This window comes from Triturus cristatus, chromosome 6, assembly GCF_964204655.1.
Source record: "Triturus cristatus chromosome 6, aTriCri1.1, whole genome shotgun sequence".
NCBI classification, from domain to species: domain Eukaryota; kingdom Metazoa; phylum Chordata; class Amphibia; order Caudata; family Salamandridae; genus Triturus; species Triturus cristatus.
This window is the reverse complement of record NC_140589.1, coordinates 99,967,637-99,984,680: the sequence shown is the minus strand read 5'-3', so window position 1 is coordinate 99,984,680 and position 17,044 is coordinate 99,967,637. Positions and strand designations below refer to the sequence as shown.

Below are 17,044 nucleotides of genomic sequence, written 5' to 3'. Positions count from 1 at the left end.
GGTCTTCACCTGGCACGTTATTCCGTTATCCTCTTGTCAAGAGAGATGGGGTTTCTCATATATTTAGGTTCTATAACGTCTTGCTGACAAAGCTCAATCCTTACCAAATGAGCATAGGACCCATGTAAGAGGTCATCTGGAAGAGTCATGCTCTTGTATGCCCTGGCCAGATGGGCCCTGCAAATTTGGAAGAATGCCATGCATCTGGTAGACAACTGGACTCCAGCACACTTACAGCAATTTCCTTAGGGCTTTGATCAGGGGCTGCTTAAATTTGCATACTCCACCCTATGTTGTGACTTTGAGATCCCTTGTTGAAATTGCTTTAGCCAGCCAAGAGGTGGCTATTGTCTCAATTTCAAAGCAGCTTTGAGACGTTCAAGTGGCTGGTGAATAGCACTTTCTCTTTGTTCGCCTCAAAGTTCTAAAGAGTTCTCCATAGGTCCTGCTCTGTACAGATTGTTCAAAGATCTGTTGGAAGTGCATATAATAGGATAAATAAATTGAGGGCATTCCTTTTCAGTACCTCACCTGCATGGCTGTCTGGCCTCTGGAAGATGCTGGGAAAGCAAGTCAGGATGGCCGAGTGGTCTAAGGCGCTGCGTTCAGGTCGCAGTCTCCTCTGGAGGCGTGGGTTCAAATCCCACTTCTGACAGTCCTGTGTTTACTCTACTTTTTTTCTTGAGAAATATGATCATTTCCCTCGCAGTGGCTTATAGGATTGTCTTCTTGGAAGAGTGCAGTGAGTTTTTTTCTTGCTCTAGCCACTATTGGCCTAAGCTCTGTGCATTTTTTGGTTCCTAATATCTTTCTCACTCTTTAGATGAAAAAGCAGCATGGGGTCAGAATGGCCGAGTGGTCTAATGCGCTGCGTTAAGGCCGCAGTCTCTCCTGGAGGCGTGGGTTCGAATCCCACTTCTGACAAAACTTGAATTCCATTTTCTTTTTCAGTTCCTTTAGAATCTCAGCTAAAAATTGGCAATGTAAATAATATCTGAATAAGTACCAAACTTCAGTTTCAACTGCAAATGCATTTGCCCTATTCTATCTTTAACGTTAATGTAATATTCTTCTAGCACTCGTGGTGTTTTATATTTGTTTTGTGGGGGACTTTAAAAATCTTTTTTATGAAAGAAATGGGTTACATTAAGTCTTGTGATGTTTTAGGTTTCCAATAAGGAGGTTTTAAATTTTATGTCACGTCATTTTCAGATGCTTCATTCAAGAGATGTTTCCACTATAGAATGCAGAGCAAGGGCAAAAATACAAGTGATTGAGCGAGTGAGTGAGAAGGAGTGTTGTGGAAGGAGAGAATGAAACAAAGACAGAGTGAGTGAATGGCAGGGAGGCATAGAGGAGAAGTCTAGTAGTGAAGGAGACCTGCTTTTCCCTGCTCTTGACCTCCCACCCATCCCCAAACAACCACAAACATACCTTCTGTGCAAAGTTGGTATGCAGAATTTCACGCCTCAGCAAGTGAGGGTGAGTCCCAGGCCAGGGGCTAAAGAGCAAAAGAGTGCCTGTGCTCAGACTTTCCCTGCTAGGGATAGTTTATCTGGAACAAGGCCTACTCTCTTGTATCCAGCAAGGATCTAGAAATCCTGCATGAATCTGCAAGGCACATTGGCAGCATAAATTTGCATAAACTGCCCCACCTATTGCCTTCCTACTTCCTGTGTTGTAGTTGTTTGTGTAGAGAGAGAGGTCGCAGGCAAGGAAATGTTGTGAGTCGGATACAGGACCCTAAATAGCTGGTGAGAGGTATGTGGTGTTCTAAAAGCATGAAAACTGTATACCTGTGAAATAAAGTGCTTTCGTATGTGTTCTTCTGTGTTTATTGTCCTGTGCATAAAGTTGCACCTTGTGTTTGAAGGTTTAAATTATTTCAGGCTTGCATGGAGGTAGACGTTTCTGAGTAACTTTTATTCATTTCTTAAAAGCATATACTGTCAGGATGGCCGAGAGGTCTAAGGCGCTGTGTTTAGGCCACAGTCTCCTTTGGAGGCGTGGGTTCGAGTCCCACTTTTGACATGCCTTTTGGAGATTTAATCTCCTTTTCAGGTTAACATCTGATGGAAGTTGCATCTGTTGGTCTTCACTTGGCACGTTATTCCGTTCTCCTCTTGTCAAGAGAGATGGGGTTTCTCATATATTTAGGTTCTATAACGTCTTGCTGACAAAGCGCAATCCTTACCAAATGAGCATAGGACCCATGTAAGAGGTCATCTGGAAGAGTCATGCTCTTGTATGCCCTGGCCAGACGGGCCCTGCAAATTTGGAAGAATGCCATTCATCTGGTAGACAACTGGACTCCAGCACACTTACAGCAATTTCCTCAGGGCTTTGATCAGGGGCTGCTTAAATTTGCATACTCCACCCTATGTTGTGACTTTGAGATCCCTTGTTGAAATTGCTTTAGCCAGCCAAGAGGTGGCTAGTGTCTCAATTTCAAAGCAGCTTTGAGCCGTTCAAGTGGCTGGTGAATAGCACTTTCTCTTTGTTCGCCTCAAATTTCTAAAGAGTTCTCCATAGGTCCTGCTCTGTACAGATTGTTCAAAGATCTGTTGGAAGTGCATATAATAGGATAAATAAATTGAGGGCATTCCTTTTCAGTACCTCACCTGCATGGCAGTCTGGCCTCTGGAAGATGCTGGGAAAGCAAGTCAGGATGGCCGAGTGGTCTAAGGCGCTGCGTTTAGGTCGCAGTCTACTCTGGAGGCGTGGGTTCAAATCCCACTTCTGACAGTCCTGTGTTTACTCTAATTTTTTTCTTGAGAAATATGATCATTTCCCTCGCAGTGGCTTATAGGATTGTCTTCTTGGAAGAGTGCAGTGAGTTTTTTTCTTGCTCTAGCCACTATTGGCCTAAGCTCTGTGCATTTTTTGGTTCCTAATATCTTTCTCACCCTTTAGATCAAAAAGCAGCATGGGGTCAGGATGGCCGAGTGGTCTAAGGCGCTGCGTTAAGGCCGCAGTCTCTCGTGGAGGCGTGGGTTCGAATCCCACTTCTGACAAAACTTGAATTCCATTTTCTCTCTCAGTACCTTTAGAATCTCAGCTAAAAATTGGCAATGTAAATAATATCTGAATAAGTACCAAACTTCAGTTTCAACTGCAAATGCATTTGCCCTATTCTATCTTTAACGTTAATGTAATATTCTTCTAGCACTCGTGGTGTTTTATATTTCTTTTGTGGGGTACTTTAAAAATCTTTTTTATGAAAGAAATGGGTTACATTAAGTCTTGTGATGTTTTAGGTTTCCAATAAGGAGGTTTTAAATTTTATGTCACGTCATTTTCAGATGCTTCATTCAAGAGATGTTTCCACTATAGAATGCAGAGCAAAGGCAAAAATACAAGTGATAGAGCGAGTGAGTGAGAAGGAGTGTTGTGGAAGGAGAGAATGAAACAAAGACAGAGTGAGTGAACGGCAGGGAGGCATAGAAGAGGAGTCTAGTAGTGAAGAAGACCTGCTTTTCCCTGCTCTTGACCTCCCACCTATCCCCAAACAACCACAAACATACCTTCTGTGCAAAGTTGGTATGCAGAATTTCACGCCTCAGCAAGTGAGGGTGAGTCCCAGGCCAGGGGCTAAAGAGCAAAAGAGTGCCTGTGCTCAGACTTTCCCTGCTAGGGATAGTTTATCTGGAACAAGGCCTACTCTCTTGTATCCAGCAAGGATCTAGAAATCCTGCATGAATCTGCAAGGCACATTGGCAGCATAAATTTGCATAAACTGCCCCACCTATTGCCTTCCTACTTCCTGTGCTGTAGTTGTTTGTGTAGAGAGAGAGGTCGCAGGCAAGGAAATGTTGTGAGTCGGATACAGGACCCTAAATAGCTGGTGAGAGGTATGTGGTGTTCTAAAAGCATGAAAACTGTATACCTATGAAATAAAGTGCTTTCGTATGTGTTCTTCTGTGTTTATTGTCCTGTGCATAAAGTTGCACCTTGTGTTTGAAGGTTTAAATTATTTCAGGCTTGCATGGAGGTAGACGTTTCTGAGTAACTTTTATTCATTTCTTAAAAGCCTATACTGTCAGGATGGCCGAGAGGTCTAAGGCGCTGTGTTTAGGCCACAGTCTCCTTTGGAGGCGTGGGTTTGAATCCCACTTCTGACATGCCTTTTGGAGATTTAATCTCCTTTATCAGGTTAACATCTGATGGAAGTTGCATCTGTTGGTCTTCACCTGGCACGTTATTCCGTTATCCTCTTGTCAAGAGAGATGGGGTTTCTCATATATTTAGGTTCTATAACGTCTTGCTGACAAAGCTCAATCCTTACCAAATGAGCATAGGACCCATGTAAGAGGTCATCTGGAAGAGTCATGCTCTTGTATGCCCTGGCCAGATGGGCCCTGCAAATTTGGAAGAATGCCATGCATCTGGTAGACAACTGGACTCCAGCACACTTACAGCAATTTCCTTAGGGCTTTGATCAGGGGCTGCTTAAATTTGCATACTCCACCCTATGTTGTGACTTTGAGATCCCTTGTTGAAATTGCTTTAGCCAGCCAAGAGGTGGCTATTGTCTCAATTTCAAAGCAGCTTTGAGACGTTCAAGTGGCTGGTGAATAGCACTTTCTCATTGTTCGCCTCAAATTTCTAAAGAGTTCTCCATATGTCCTGCTCTGTACAGATTGTTCAAAGATCTGTTGGAAGTGCATATAATAGGATAAATAAATTGAGGGCATTCCTTTTCAGTACCTCACCTGCATGGCAGTCTGGCCTCTGGAAGATGCTGGGAAAGCAAGTCAGGATGGCCGAGTGGTCTAAGGCGCTGCGTTCAGGTCACAGTCTACTCTGGAGGCGTGGGTTCAAATCCCACTTCTGACAGTCCTGTGTTTACTCTAATTTTTTTCTTGAGAAATATGATCATTTCCCTCGCAGTGGCTTATAGGATTGTCTTCTTGGAAGAGTGCAGTGAGTTTTTTTCTTGCTCTAGCCACTATTGGCCTAAGCTCTGTGCATTTTTTGGTTCCTAATATCTTTCTCACCCTTTAGATCAAAAAGCAGCATGGGGTCAGGATGGCCGAGTGGTCTAAGGCGCTGCGTTAAGGCCGCAGTCTCTCGTGGAGGCGTGGGTTCGAATCCCACTTCTGACAAAACTTGAATTCCATTTTCTCTCTCAGTTCCTTTAGAATCTCAGCTAAAAATTGGCAATGTAAATAATATCTGAATAAGTACCAAACTTCAGTTTCAACTGCAAATGCATTTGCCCTATTCTATCTTTAACGTTAATGTAATATTCTTCTAGCACTCGTGGTGTTTTATATTTCTTTTGTGGGGTACTTTAAAAATCTTTTTTATGAAAGAAATGGGTTACATTAAGTCTTGTGATGTTTTAGGTTTCCAATAAGGAGGTTTTAAATTTTATGTCACGTCATTTTCAGATGCTTCATTCAAGAGATGTTTCCACTATAGAATGCAGAGCAAGGGCAAAAATACAAGTGATAGAGCGAGTGAGTGAGAAGGAGTGTTGTGGAAGGAGAGAATGAAACAAAGACAGAGTGAGTGAACGGCAGGGAGGCATAGAAGAGGAGTCTAGTAGTGAAGGAGACCTGCTTTTCCCTGCTCTTGACCTCCCACCCATCCCCAAACAACCACAAACATACCTTCTGTGCAAAGTTGGTATGCAGAATTTCACGCCTCAGCAAGTGAGGGTGAGTCCCAGGCCAGGGGCTAAAGAGCAAAAGAGTGCCTGTGCTCAGACTTTCCCTGCTAGGGATAGTTTATCTGGAACAAGGCCTACTCTCTTGTATCCAGCAAGGATCTAGAAATCCTGCATGAATCTGCAAGGCACATTGGCAGCATAAATTTGAATAAACTGCCCCACCTATTGCCTTCCTACTTCCTGTGCTGTAGTTGTTTGTGTAGAGAGAGAGGTCGCAGGCAAGGAAATGTTGTGAGTCGGATACAGGACCCTAAATAGCTGGTGAGAGGTATGTGGTGTTCTAAAAGCATGAAAACTGTATACCTGTGAAATAAAGTGCTTTCGTATGTGTTCTTCTGTGTTTATTGTCCTGTGCATAAAGTTGCACCTTGTGTTTGAAGGTTTAAATTATTTCAGGCTTGCATGGAGGTAGACGTTTCTGAGTAACTTTTATTCATTTCTTAAATGCCTATACTGTCAGGATGGCCGAGAGGTCTAAGGCGCTGTGTTTAGGCCACAGTCTCCTTTGGAGGCGTGGGTTCGAATCCCACTTCTTACATGCCTTTTGGAGATTTAATCTCCTTTATCAGGTTAACATCTGATGGAAGTTGCATCTGTTGGTCTTCACTTGGCACGTTATTCCGTTCTCCTCTTGTCAAGAGAGATGGGGTTTTTCATATATTTAGGTTCTATAACGTCTTGCTGACAAAGCGCAATCCTTACCAAATGAGCATAGGACCCATGTAAGAGGTCATCTGGAAGAGTCATGCTCTTGTATGCCCTGGCCAGACGGGCCCTGCAAATTTGGAAGAATGCCATTCATCTGGTAGACAACTGGACTCCAGCACACTTACAGCAATTTCCTCAGGGCTTTGATCAGGGGCTGCTTAAATTTGCATACTCCACCCTATGTTGTGACTTTGAGATCCCTTGTTGAAATTGCTTTAGCCAGCCAAGAGGTGGCTATTGTCTCAATTTCAAAGCAGCTTTGAGCCGTTCAAGTGGCTGGTGAATAGCACTTTCTCTTTGTTCGCCTCAAAGTTCTAAAGAGTTCTCCATAGGTCCTGCTCTGTACAGATTGTTCAAAGATCTGTTGGAAGTGCATATAATAGGATAAATAAATTGAGGGCATTCCTTTTCAGTACCTCACCTGCATGGCTGTCTGGCCTCTGGAAGATGCTGGGAAAGCAAGTCAGGATGGCCGAGTGGTCTAAGGCGCTGCGTTCAGGTCGCAGTCTCCTCTGGAGACGTGGGTTCAAATCCCACTTCTGACAGTCCTGTGTTTACTCTAATTTTTTTCTTGAGAAATATGATCATTTCCCTCACAGTGGCTTATAGGATTGTCTTCTTGGAAGAGTGCAGTGAGTTTTGTTCTTGCTCTAGCCACTATTGTCCTAAGCTCTGTGCATTTTTTGGTTCCTAATATCTTTCGCACCCTTTAGATGAAAAAGCAGCATGGGGTCAAGATGGCCGAGTGGTCAAAGGCGCTGCGTTAAGGCCGCAGTCTCTCGTGGAGGCGTGGGTTCGAATCCCACTTCTGACAAAACTTGAATTCCATTTTCTCTCTCAGTTCCTTTAGAATCTCAGCTAAAAATTGGCAATGTAAATAATATCTGAATAAGTACCAAACTTCAGTTTCAACTGCAAATGCATTTGCCCTATTCTATTGATACAGATCAGGGTACCTAAAATATGCCCACTACCACGGATAGAGTAATCACACAGTTACACGCACATATATTCATCATACGCTAGGGCCCATTTCACTAACATACACTCTAATACTCTACCAGCAGCAAACCTGTGGGAAGAAAACTACTAAAACACCCTGCATCTATATCTAGGCGATAGGACCAGTTTAGTGGTTATCTAACATAATATAAACAATCTATAAACAATGATCAAAAATACTCAATAATTGACAAGGAAAGAAATATTCAACACCATGTTTTAAAGTTATATTGCTTTATCTAAAATTAGTCAAAGTAAAATCAGAATAAATCATTTCTCATAGTTACCTATTCTAACTAAATGTCAGAACGGGTCAGGACCAGTCTCTCGGTAAAGTCTTTCAGGACCAGGTCCTTAGCATCAGTCCCCGGCAACGCAAGTTCACGCGGCAAAGGCGACGGAAAAGAGGGGGAAGAGCCCTCCCTAAGCTAGCAGTTTTATAATGCAAAATACAATGAAAACACACATGAATTCGACAAGTAAAACTGTATCACTGAGCAGAATGAGAAGGAAGGGATGTAACTTTGCAACATCTTGAAATCTCCGCTCAGGAAAAGTCACAATACGTAAACTACGGAACAGGAACCAAGAATTAGAAACTATTAAAGTATCCATCTTGTTCATTTCCCTCGGCAAACCGGCTTTAGCACAATGTTCTTTCAGAAGCCCTTTGTTCACCAAGGACAACTAATTTCTTTTGGAGATCCTCCAAGCTTGCTGATGTCCTCACGGAAATTTCCATACAAGGACTACGGTCAGTTGTCTTTAACCGAATTCCAGCAGGGGTCTCCCTTGTCACATCACAGATTTCGCCTGCACCACAGCTCAGCCAGGCTTCAAATTATTCTCAGTTATTTCATAAAGGCCTCCATAGGCCACAATAGACCACCTTTAATTAAAGAGACAAAATAAAGATTACTACAACATAATGATTAGACAGTGTTAACCCCACTAACACCCTTATGTGTATGCATTTATCTAGCTTTGTGACATAAAAAGCATTAATTCAGACAGCGTTTTGTGCTTAAAATAAATAGCACCCAGCAACATTTAAACATGAAAACTTGCACGTTATTGTAAATACAAAAACAGCACACGCATGCTAACCCTCGTGTAACCTTCTCTTGTGTTAGGACAAACAGGTTGATTAATAGAACGCACTTGCACAAGACAAATAATTAGTTGTTAATTATTAATAAATTAATAAAACGCATAGACATGCCAGAGCTTCAAAAGCCCCAGAATTTTCTGACAGAAAACTCTGCTCCAGCAATCCCCCCTTTGGTGATTTTATCACCAAATAAACCAAAAAAAAAAAAAAAAAATAGTGAAAATTTAGTCCCATTTTAGGAGAAAAAAATTAGTGAAAATTTAGTCCCATTTTAGGAGAAATCAGAAATGTCTTTTCCCCTTACACAACATTAAACACCAGTCACTCTTTCATCATCTCTCTTAGTCTCTAAATAAACACTCTCCCTCAATTCTTCTAATTCAATCTCTTCTGGTTCTCTTTTCGAATTTTTCGAATTCTTAATTCTCTTTTCATTTTTCAATTTCTCTTTCCCTCTCCTGTTTTTACAACACACACACACTAATCTCAGTATCAGCAAAGCAACAATTATACAAGACAAGGGAAACAATATTCTACCTATAATAGTACTACCTATTTTTGCAATAAAATCCTTAACAGCTATCATCTTATTAGCTAGTTTAGTCCATAAACTCCCAGTTTCAAGTGGTACTAAATCTTCATGCAAATCAGTAATATTTTTGATATAGACCTTCAGGTCTTTACTTTCATCAGGAATGTAAGTGCAACAATGTTGAACTTTCAAAATTCCACAAACTCCACCCTCCTTAGCCAAAAGAATATCAAGGGCAAGTCGATTTTGCATAGACATGGCACGTACGGCACTTAACTCCGTATTTACCAAAAGAAATCCTCCTGCGGTATTTGTCGATAAACGATCAACCACTGTGGACAATTTCCGAATTCCATAAGCATTTAAAGAAATTCCCACTGCTGGAATCAAAACCCCAAAAATATCACCCACTATTTCAGACCAAGTCTCTCTCTTAAAACATTTTAATAGGTTAATATCTTCTACATCACTTATTTTATCTGTATGAAAAATCTTAGGAAAAACCAAACCCACATAACATGTGCCATACCAATGGTCAGGCAACTTGTAATAAGCCTTGTTTCCACACACATAGTACACTCCTGGAAAAATTGTATCTTCTCCACCTCTGAAACCCCAACCAGTCGCAACGAAGTATGTATCATGGCACTCACTAGTCCCCACAAAATATGTATCATATTGGGATTTCCTTCTGGTAATGCATAGTTTACCCTTCTGCGGTGCATCTAGAGCCAAAGTTGGACTAGCCCCATTTCTCAACTCTTTTCCCATTTCAATGTCCCAAATAGTCTCACTCACTTCATATTTCCCTGCTTTCTCATGCATGTTCACTCTCCTTTCCTCTACCATATTCAGGAAAGCTTTCTCTTCTTCTTTCAAACTGCAAGTTAAATTATTCTTAAAAATGTAATCTAATGTTAGTCCTTTTTCTTCAATAAAAATCTCACCAAAAGTGTTAGCTTCTTTAGCTGGATTTAGCTCTTTGTTCATTGGCAAATGCCCAAAAATACTATCTCTGTTAGACATCTTATAATCTATTTTCCCTAACAAATAAAAAACACTACTTAAAATACTACAAGAAATACCATATGTAGCTGGTAAATGGTGATAAGTAACACCCTCTGAAACGGATGCAGGTAACTGCATGCAGACATAGCAACCCCTCACTTCCATTGTCTTCACATATTCATATAACAGTTTAGAAAAAACATTACCAGAAAAATTGTTAATTGACCTATCTTTGTGTATGTAACTATTTCTAATTGGAACTACTTTTTGTGAATTCTTCTCTATATTAGTCATATTTTCTGTGTCCATCCCAAATTCAACCTTAAAAGTAACTAATAAAACTAAAACACCCCATAGAAGCATTAATATTCCAGTACAACAGCAGCACATCTTGCACCACCTTTTAAAGAAGGCACATCTATTTTGATTATTCTCTATGTTAGCCATTCTGCTTTAACTTCTACTACTCCACTACTGAAATTAGAACTCTTCAAATCTCCAACGTTTATTCCAAACTCTTCAGCTTCTTCCAAGATCTTTCTGTTCACTCAGTCCAAGTGAATCCTTCTTTTACTCAGTTTGGATATTCATCATTTTTCACTCCAATTTCTTCAACATCAAATTGTATCAGATCTCCAACATTCAAATCCTCAGTATCTGACTCTTCTCCAATGTCAGTCAAGAGTACTTTCAGTATTTCACCAGTATCTTCCTCAACCACTTCTCTCAAGACCACTTCCGGATTATCTTGAGTCACTGTTTCTTCTTTTCCTTCTTCAGACAGTGTCACATAAGACCATTCCGGTGATCTGTACTCTTGGTTGGGTCTTTTAACTCTTTTTATTTCTACTGGCTCTTTTGTTTTCTTTGATTCTTCTTCTTCAGCTTTTGAAGTTTGACTGGATACCTCATTCACTTGTTCAGCTTCCGATGTATTTGCTCTTATTATCCTGTATCTCAGTCTTTTCACTCTGTTGTTAGGCCAACGATCTCCTTTTACGACCTTCTTCGGCTTCACTTTTTTAACACCCTTTCCTCCAATCGAAGTTCTCTTTCTCAGAACTCGACCTTCTGTTTGTTCATTCTCATCATCCGATTCTGTTTCAATTGCCTCTTGCTTTCGTTTCTTAGCAGTTTTCTTTTCTTCCACAGATTCTTTCACCACTGTTTGAGACTTCCCTACTTCTGTCCCTCCTCGGGTCTCCGACACGCAATCTTCTTGCTGTCTACTTATCCCTTCACCTAGCTCCTCATCAATGTTCCCTACACCTCCTCGGGGGTCTTCCGCAATCTGTCCCTCTCTATCTTTTTCTGACCCTGTTTCTTCAAGAATAATCTCAAGTGGTTCTTCAATTTCCTCCTCTTCCGATTCAGGAGTAGTCTCTGTGTGTTTTCTTTTTTCTTTTCTTTTTCCTCCACTGCTACTCGAAACTTCAGGCTCTTTTACAGAATCTGATCTTCCCTCTGATACTCGCAGTGAATCTCTTGAAGCTCTCTCTGCTTCTTTTCTCACTGATTCCGTATCTTCAGGATCTTCACCATCACTGGAATCTGACTCTTCATAATACTCTTCACCAGTTCCCTCTCTCGGGCTTGGAATTCTCAGAGTATGACTTGCATGTACCCAGTGTCTTACTCCAGCACACTTTACTGCAGTCGTTGTAGTCAGAATAACTTGTCTCGGCCTTCCCCACCTTGGAATCAAGCAATTTCTTCGTCTGTGCACCTTAATCCTCACCCAGTCTCCTGGACTCAGATCATGGGCTTGCTTCTTCTCAAGTGTGGTAGCTTCTTCTCCAACCTGGTGAAACACAGAATGAACTGCGTCAGCCAGGCCTTTACAGTAATCCAAAATCATGTCATCAGTTATTGTCATCAATTTATTCACAGGCACGAATGCATGGCGCATTGCACGTCCCATAATGATTTCATGCGGACTCAATCCTGTAGTTCTATCTGGAGTAGATCTCATAGTCATCAAGACTAGAGGCAGAACATCTGGCCATTTCATGCCAGTGGCTAAGCACATTTTTCCAATTCTGTTTTTGATTGTGCCATTAATCTGCTCAACCACACCAGAAGCCTCTGGTCGGTATGCACAATGTAGCTTCTGCTGTATTTTTAATGCTTCACAAATCAAACCAATGAGTTCATTTTGAAAGTGTCTACCTCTGTCAGATTCAACTGTAACTGGAAACCCAAACCTAGGAATCAACTCCCTCAACAGTAATTTTGCCACTGTCAATCCATCATTCCTTCTTGTCGGGTAAGCTTCCACCCACCTTGAAAATAAACAGACTACCACTAGGACATACCTCAGTCTATTCACCTGGGGCATTTCAATGAAATCAATTTGCATTCTTGTGAAAGGACCTCCTTCTCTGCCAATTGTCCCTAAACTCACCACTGTCTTTTTCCCAGTGTTAAATTGCTGACAAATCAAACATCTTTGACAGATGCTTTCCGCAATTGTCCTAAACTTTGCATTGTACCAGGTCTGTTTAAAGGACCTAATCATCGCATCCCTCCCCAGATGTCCCTGGCCATGATACATCCTTGCCATTGACGACAAAATTGAGTTTGGCATCACTGGTCTGCCATCTCTGTAGACCCAAACATGGTCTGTTTCTCTTGGAGCACATCCTGCCTTAACCCAATCTTGTTTCTCTTCTTCTCCTGCCTCATCTTGTAATTGTTTCACTTCATCCCACGTTTCTAGGACATTAGTAAACATCACAGAAGGGAAAGACATTTCTTTCTTTTCTCTTTCCCTGTTAATTGATTGATTTAATTTCGCGCAATACTGTGCCACATCGTTAGCATACCTGTTGCCAACAGTGATAAAATCCTCTCCTGAAATATGTGCTGCACATTTTACAACTGCTAACTCCTTAGGCAGCTGTATCGCCTCAAGCAATTTTCCAATCAGCTCAGCATTCTTTATCGGAGTTCCACTCGATGTCAAGAAACCTCTTTGTAGCCACAGTTGGCCAAAATCATGCACCACTCCAAATCCATACTGACTATCAGTCAACACAGTTGTTTTCAAATCTTTCCCAATCTCACAAGCTCTTGTCAATGCCACTAATTCAGCAACTTGCGCAGATTTTACTCCTTTCAATGGTGATGCTTCCATAACTTCTGAAACTTTGCACACTGCATATGCTGCACATAGCACACCATTATCATTTCTCAGACATGATCCATCCACAAACAACACATGATCATTCTCTGGCAAGGGAACATCCTTGATATCTGGTCTTGGTTTCGTGCAGTACTCAAGCACATCCAAACAATCATGATCATCTTCCATCTTTATACCCACATTCTCAATATCCGGCAAAAGTGTTGCTGGATTCACATTCATACATCTCTCAAGAGTCACATTTGATGCTCCCAGAATCACCTTTTCATACTTAGTCAACCGACTATTTGACATATGCTGAGTTCTGCTTCTTGTCAAAAGAATTGCCACATTGTGAGGTACGAATACCCTTACAGGATACCCCATTATGATTCCCTCACTCTGTTCCAGGCTTCTGCATGTTGCAGCCACAGATTTTAGACAACCTGGTAAACCCACAGCTACAGGGTCAAGTGTCGATGAGAAGTACGCAATAGGCCTTCTCAATTGTCCATGTTTCTGGATTAACACCGAAAGTGCACATCCATTTCTCTCACTGCAGTACAGTTCAAATTCTTTTTCATAGTCTGGCATACCCAGAGCTGGAGCTTCACACATTTTTGTTTTAAGCTCTTCAAATGCTGCCAATTGTTCTGCATCCAGATCCAATGGATCTGTCATGTCACTTTTTGTCAATTTAATCAATGGCTTTGCTATCAGAGAAAAATTAATTATCCACTGACGACAATATCCCACCATACCCAGGAACATTCTCACTTCTCTCTGGGTTTTTGGAGCTTTCATTTCTCTGATTATTTTGATCCTGTCAGTAGTCACTTTTCTCAGACCCTTCTCAATATTATGTCCAAGATAATGCACCTCTTTCTTGCAAAACTGTAATTTGGCTGGGGATACCTTTAACCCTCCATCTGCTAGATGATTCAGTAAAGCTATGGTATCCACTTCACAAGCTTCACGTGTCTTTGATGCCACAAGTAGGTCATCAATGTATTGCACTAGCACTGAGCTTTCAGGCATGATCAGACTTTCCAACGATTTTTTCAATAACTGATTGAATATCGAAGGACTCTCCGTATACCCCTGTGGGATACGACACCATGCTAAAATGCGCTGGCCAAACCTAAATGCAAAAATCGGCTGGCTGTCATGATGCAATGGAATTGAAAAGAATGCATGACACAAATCAATCACTGTATACCACTCAGCGTCATGTGGAATTTGATACAGAATCACTGATGGATTTGGCACGATGGGACAACATGCCACCACAATCTGATTAATTTTTCTCAGGTCCTGCACGATCCTGAACTTGCCATTAGGCTTTTTCAGTCCCATTATCGGTGAATTACACGGACTACTCAGTAGTTCTCTTAGGACTCCTTGCTGAATCATTTTCTCAATTATAGGAGTTATCCCTTCAATTATCTCTGGTGTCATTTTGTACTGAGGAATGTTAGGATATGCAATTCCCTCTTTCACTGCAATTTTCACTGGATCTACATTATTCATCAATCCCACATCCTCTCCTGTAAAATCCCAAACTGCTCTTTTCACTGTGTCTCTCAGCACCTGAGGCAGATCCTCCGGATTGAACACTGGAAATGCACCAATTAATTCATTTTCTCTATTTTCTAGAGTCATGCGGTAGAAAACATCATCATCTGGTGTCTCAAAAGCTATTCCATCTGGTGTACAGAAAATCGTGCAGTTCATCTTACATAATAAGTCCCTACCTAACAGGTTCACTGGACTCGTGTCACAGACAATAAATCTGTGCATGTCTGAAAATTTCCCTATCTGTACTTTCACTGGTTCAGTAAGACGTGTTCTGATTTGTGTATTCGCTACACCAACTACTTGGATTGCTTCATCCGAGAGAGGAAGATTTCTAACATCTGTTGACCTGACAGTTGATCTTGTCGCACCTGTGTCTACTAAAAAAGTAACACTCTCTTCATTTATTTTCCCATCCACAAATGGTCCTGCCTGGTCTATTTCTAGAGTTGCACCAAGTATGCACTCTTCTTCCTCTCCTCGGCACCGTCAATAATCACCTTCAGACTCACTCCCTTCACTCTTTAACAAGTACTGCTGTACCTTGTTAGTACGTCTTGGTTTGTTTACCTGCTCATCATTGAAGAATCCCGAATCCTGACTGTACTTTTGTACCCCTCTATTCTGCGGTAAAGGTGGTTTTGGCTCTTGACTTTGCTGCTGTCTCACAACTTTCTGCTGTTGTTGCTGTTGCTGCTGGTTATTCCCTTCATTCTGCACCTGTTGATTTAAGGATTTACCCTCATTTAATGGTGGATTAGGACATTCAGATCTCCAGTGTCCCAGTTGGCCACAGTTGTGACACGGGAACTTTTTCTTTGCTTCCTCAAGACTTCCCCTTCCTTTTCCTGCAAACCTTGGTCTATTCCCTGTATTATTTCCTTGATTATTTGCCTGTTCCACTAACTGTGCTTCCTGTCTTTCTGCAACTTTCACTTGTGCCCACATTGCTTTTTCTTTCAACTTTCTTTGTTTTGCTTCAATTTCATCACTGAAATATTTTGCATGTCTCAGAATCTCATCTACTTTCTTACTCTGCCAATCCACTGTGTGTTCACGAATTCTCTCACCAATTTCAGGTCTAAGACCATATACAAATCGGTATACAAAATGACTCAAATCCTTGTCACCCAGGTGTTCATCTCCACTGAATTGTTTAAAAGCCAGTATCAGCCTTTCGTAAAAAGCATGAACTGATTCTTTTGCTTCCTGTTGTGTTCGATCTATCTTAACCCAGTCTGTCTCTTTTGGAGGAACTTTACTCTTCAGGTATACCATCACCTGATCATACTTCCTCATTACTTCTGGATCTGGTGCCCCTGTTCTTGGATCTCTTGGATATTCCTCACTAGGCCAACTCACAACTATTTTACACTCAGTCCACAAGTCTGCTGGAACAATTATATCAAACAGACTATTCAGGTCAACCCACAGCACTTTTGACAATTTCACAAACCTGTCTACCTGCCTATACCACTCGACGGGCTTTTCTCTCAATCGAGGGAAATCATTCGTAAATGATAAAATATCCTGTCTGGTCCATGGAACATGTACATACCCTCCTCCAGGTATTTCTCTCATAGGATAATTCTCCACTGGTTTCTCTTTTTCTCTCACTGGAAATGCTGCTGAAACAGTTGTTCTATCCTCAGATTCCTCTCTCTTTTTATACCACCTATCCTTCCACTTTTCTACATCACCCCATCTACGCAGTAATGCCACCATTTCTTTAATCTGTCCTGTTCTACCAGAAGTATTCAAATTTTCAATGTCTTTCTCAGTGAAATCCATCCTGTACGTTTTCTGCGAAGCCTTTACTCTATCAATGTCAACCCCTTGCTCATTTGCTATCGCTCTCAGTCTATCATGTGTATTTTTTGCTCTCCATGTTATGCTCTTGCACATGAACAATAATTCACCATCATGATGACTTTTCAGGATTTCTGTCGGAATTGTTCCTGTCACAAGCTCTTCTAATTCTATACGTAATTTAACCACATCAATAACTTGTGCATCTTTATCCTTTTTCTGAAGAACTTTCATCCAATCGTTTAAATCGTCCACTGTTATTTCTGCTGTTTTTCTTACTGGAACCACTTTTTTCTGCGGTTCTAAAATCGGCATTCCTGAACAACTAGGTTCACTAACATCCATTAATTCACTACATGTATCATGTCTGGTTTGTCTCAGGTCATTTCTCCCTGTCCTTTTATCCGAATCTCCTGAAGAACCAGCTGAATTTGTCAAATCATTCCAAACATATGGAATCACCAGTCCATTCTCACCTGTCTTCTGCTTGTCAAATACAGG

The 17,044-nt window shown here is 41.3% G+C and overlaps 8 non-coding genes across 8 annotated transcripts; all 8 read left to right on the top strand.

Annotated features, from left to right (window-relative positions):
* The first annotated feature begins 572 nt into the window (after positions 1-572).
* On the top strand, positions 573-655 carry TRNAL-CAG (transfer RNA leucine (anticodon CAG)). Its single transcript has one exon. It is a non-coding gene; the product is annotated as a tRNA-Leu (tRNA).
* A 1,293-nt stretch (positions 656-1,948) lies between these two features.
* TRNAL-UAG (transfer RNA leucine (anticodon UAG)) lies at positions 1,949-2,031 on the top strand. The gene has a single exon. It is a non-coding gene; the product is annotated as a tRNA-Leu (tRNA).
* Positions 2,032-2,662: 631 nt separating this feature from the next.
* On the top strand, positions 2,663-2,745 carry TRNAL-UAG (transfer RNA leucine (anticodon UAG)). The gene has a single exon. It is a non-coding gene; the product is annotated as a tRNA-Leu (tRNA).
* A 186-nt stretch (positions 2,746-2,931) lies between these two features.
* Positions 2,932-3,014, top strand: TRNAL-AAG (transfer RNA leucine (anticodon AAG)). Its single transcript has one exon. It is a non-coding gene; the product is annotated as a tRNA-Leu (tRNA).
* Positions 3,015-4,038: 1,024 nt separating this feature from the next.
* On the top strand, positions 4,039-4,121 carry TRNAL-UAG (transfer RNA leucine (anticodon UAG)). The gene has a single exon. It is a non-coding gene; the product is annotated as a tRNA-Leu (tRNA).
* A 901-nt stretch (positions 4,122-5,022) lies between these two features.
* TRNAL-AAG (transfer RNA leucine (anticodon AAG)) lies at positions 5,023-5,105 on the top strand. Its single transcript has one exon. It is a non-coding gene; the product is annotated as a tRNA-Leu (tRNA).
* A 1,739-nt stretch (positions 5,106-6,844) lies between these two features.
* Positions 6,845-6,927, top strand: TRNAL-CAG (transfer RNA leucine (anticodon CAG)). Its single transcript has one exon. It is a non-coding gene; the product is annotated as a tRNA-Leu (tRNA).
* A 186-nt stretch (positions 6,928-7,113) lies between these two features.
* On the top strand, positions 7,114-7,196 carry TRNAL-AAG (transfer RNA leucine (anticodon AAG)). Its single transcript has one exon. It is a non-coding gene; the product is annotated as a tRNA-Leu (tRNA).
* The last annotated feature ends 9,848 nt before the right edge of the window (positions 7,197-17,044 follow it).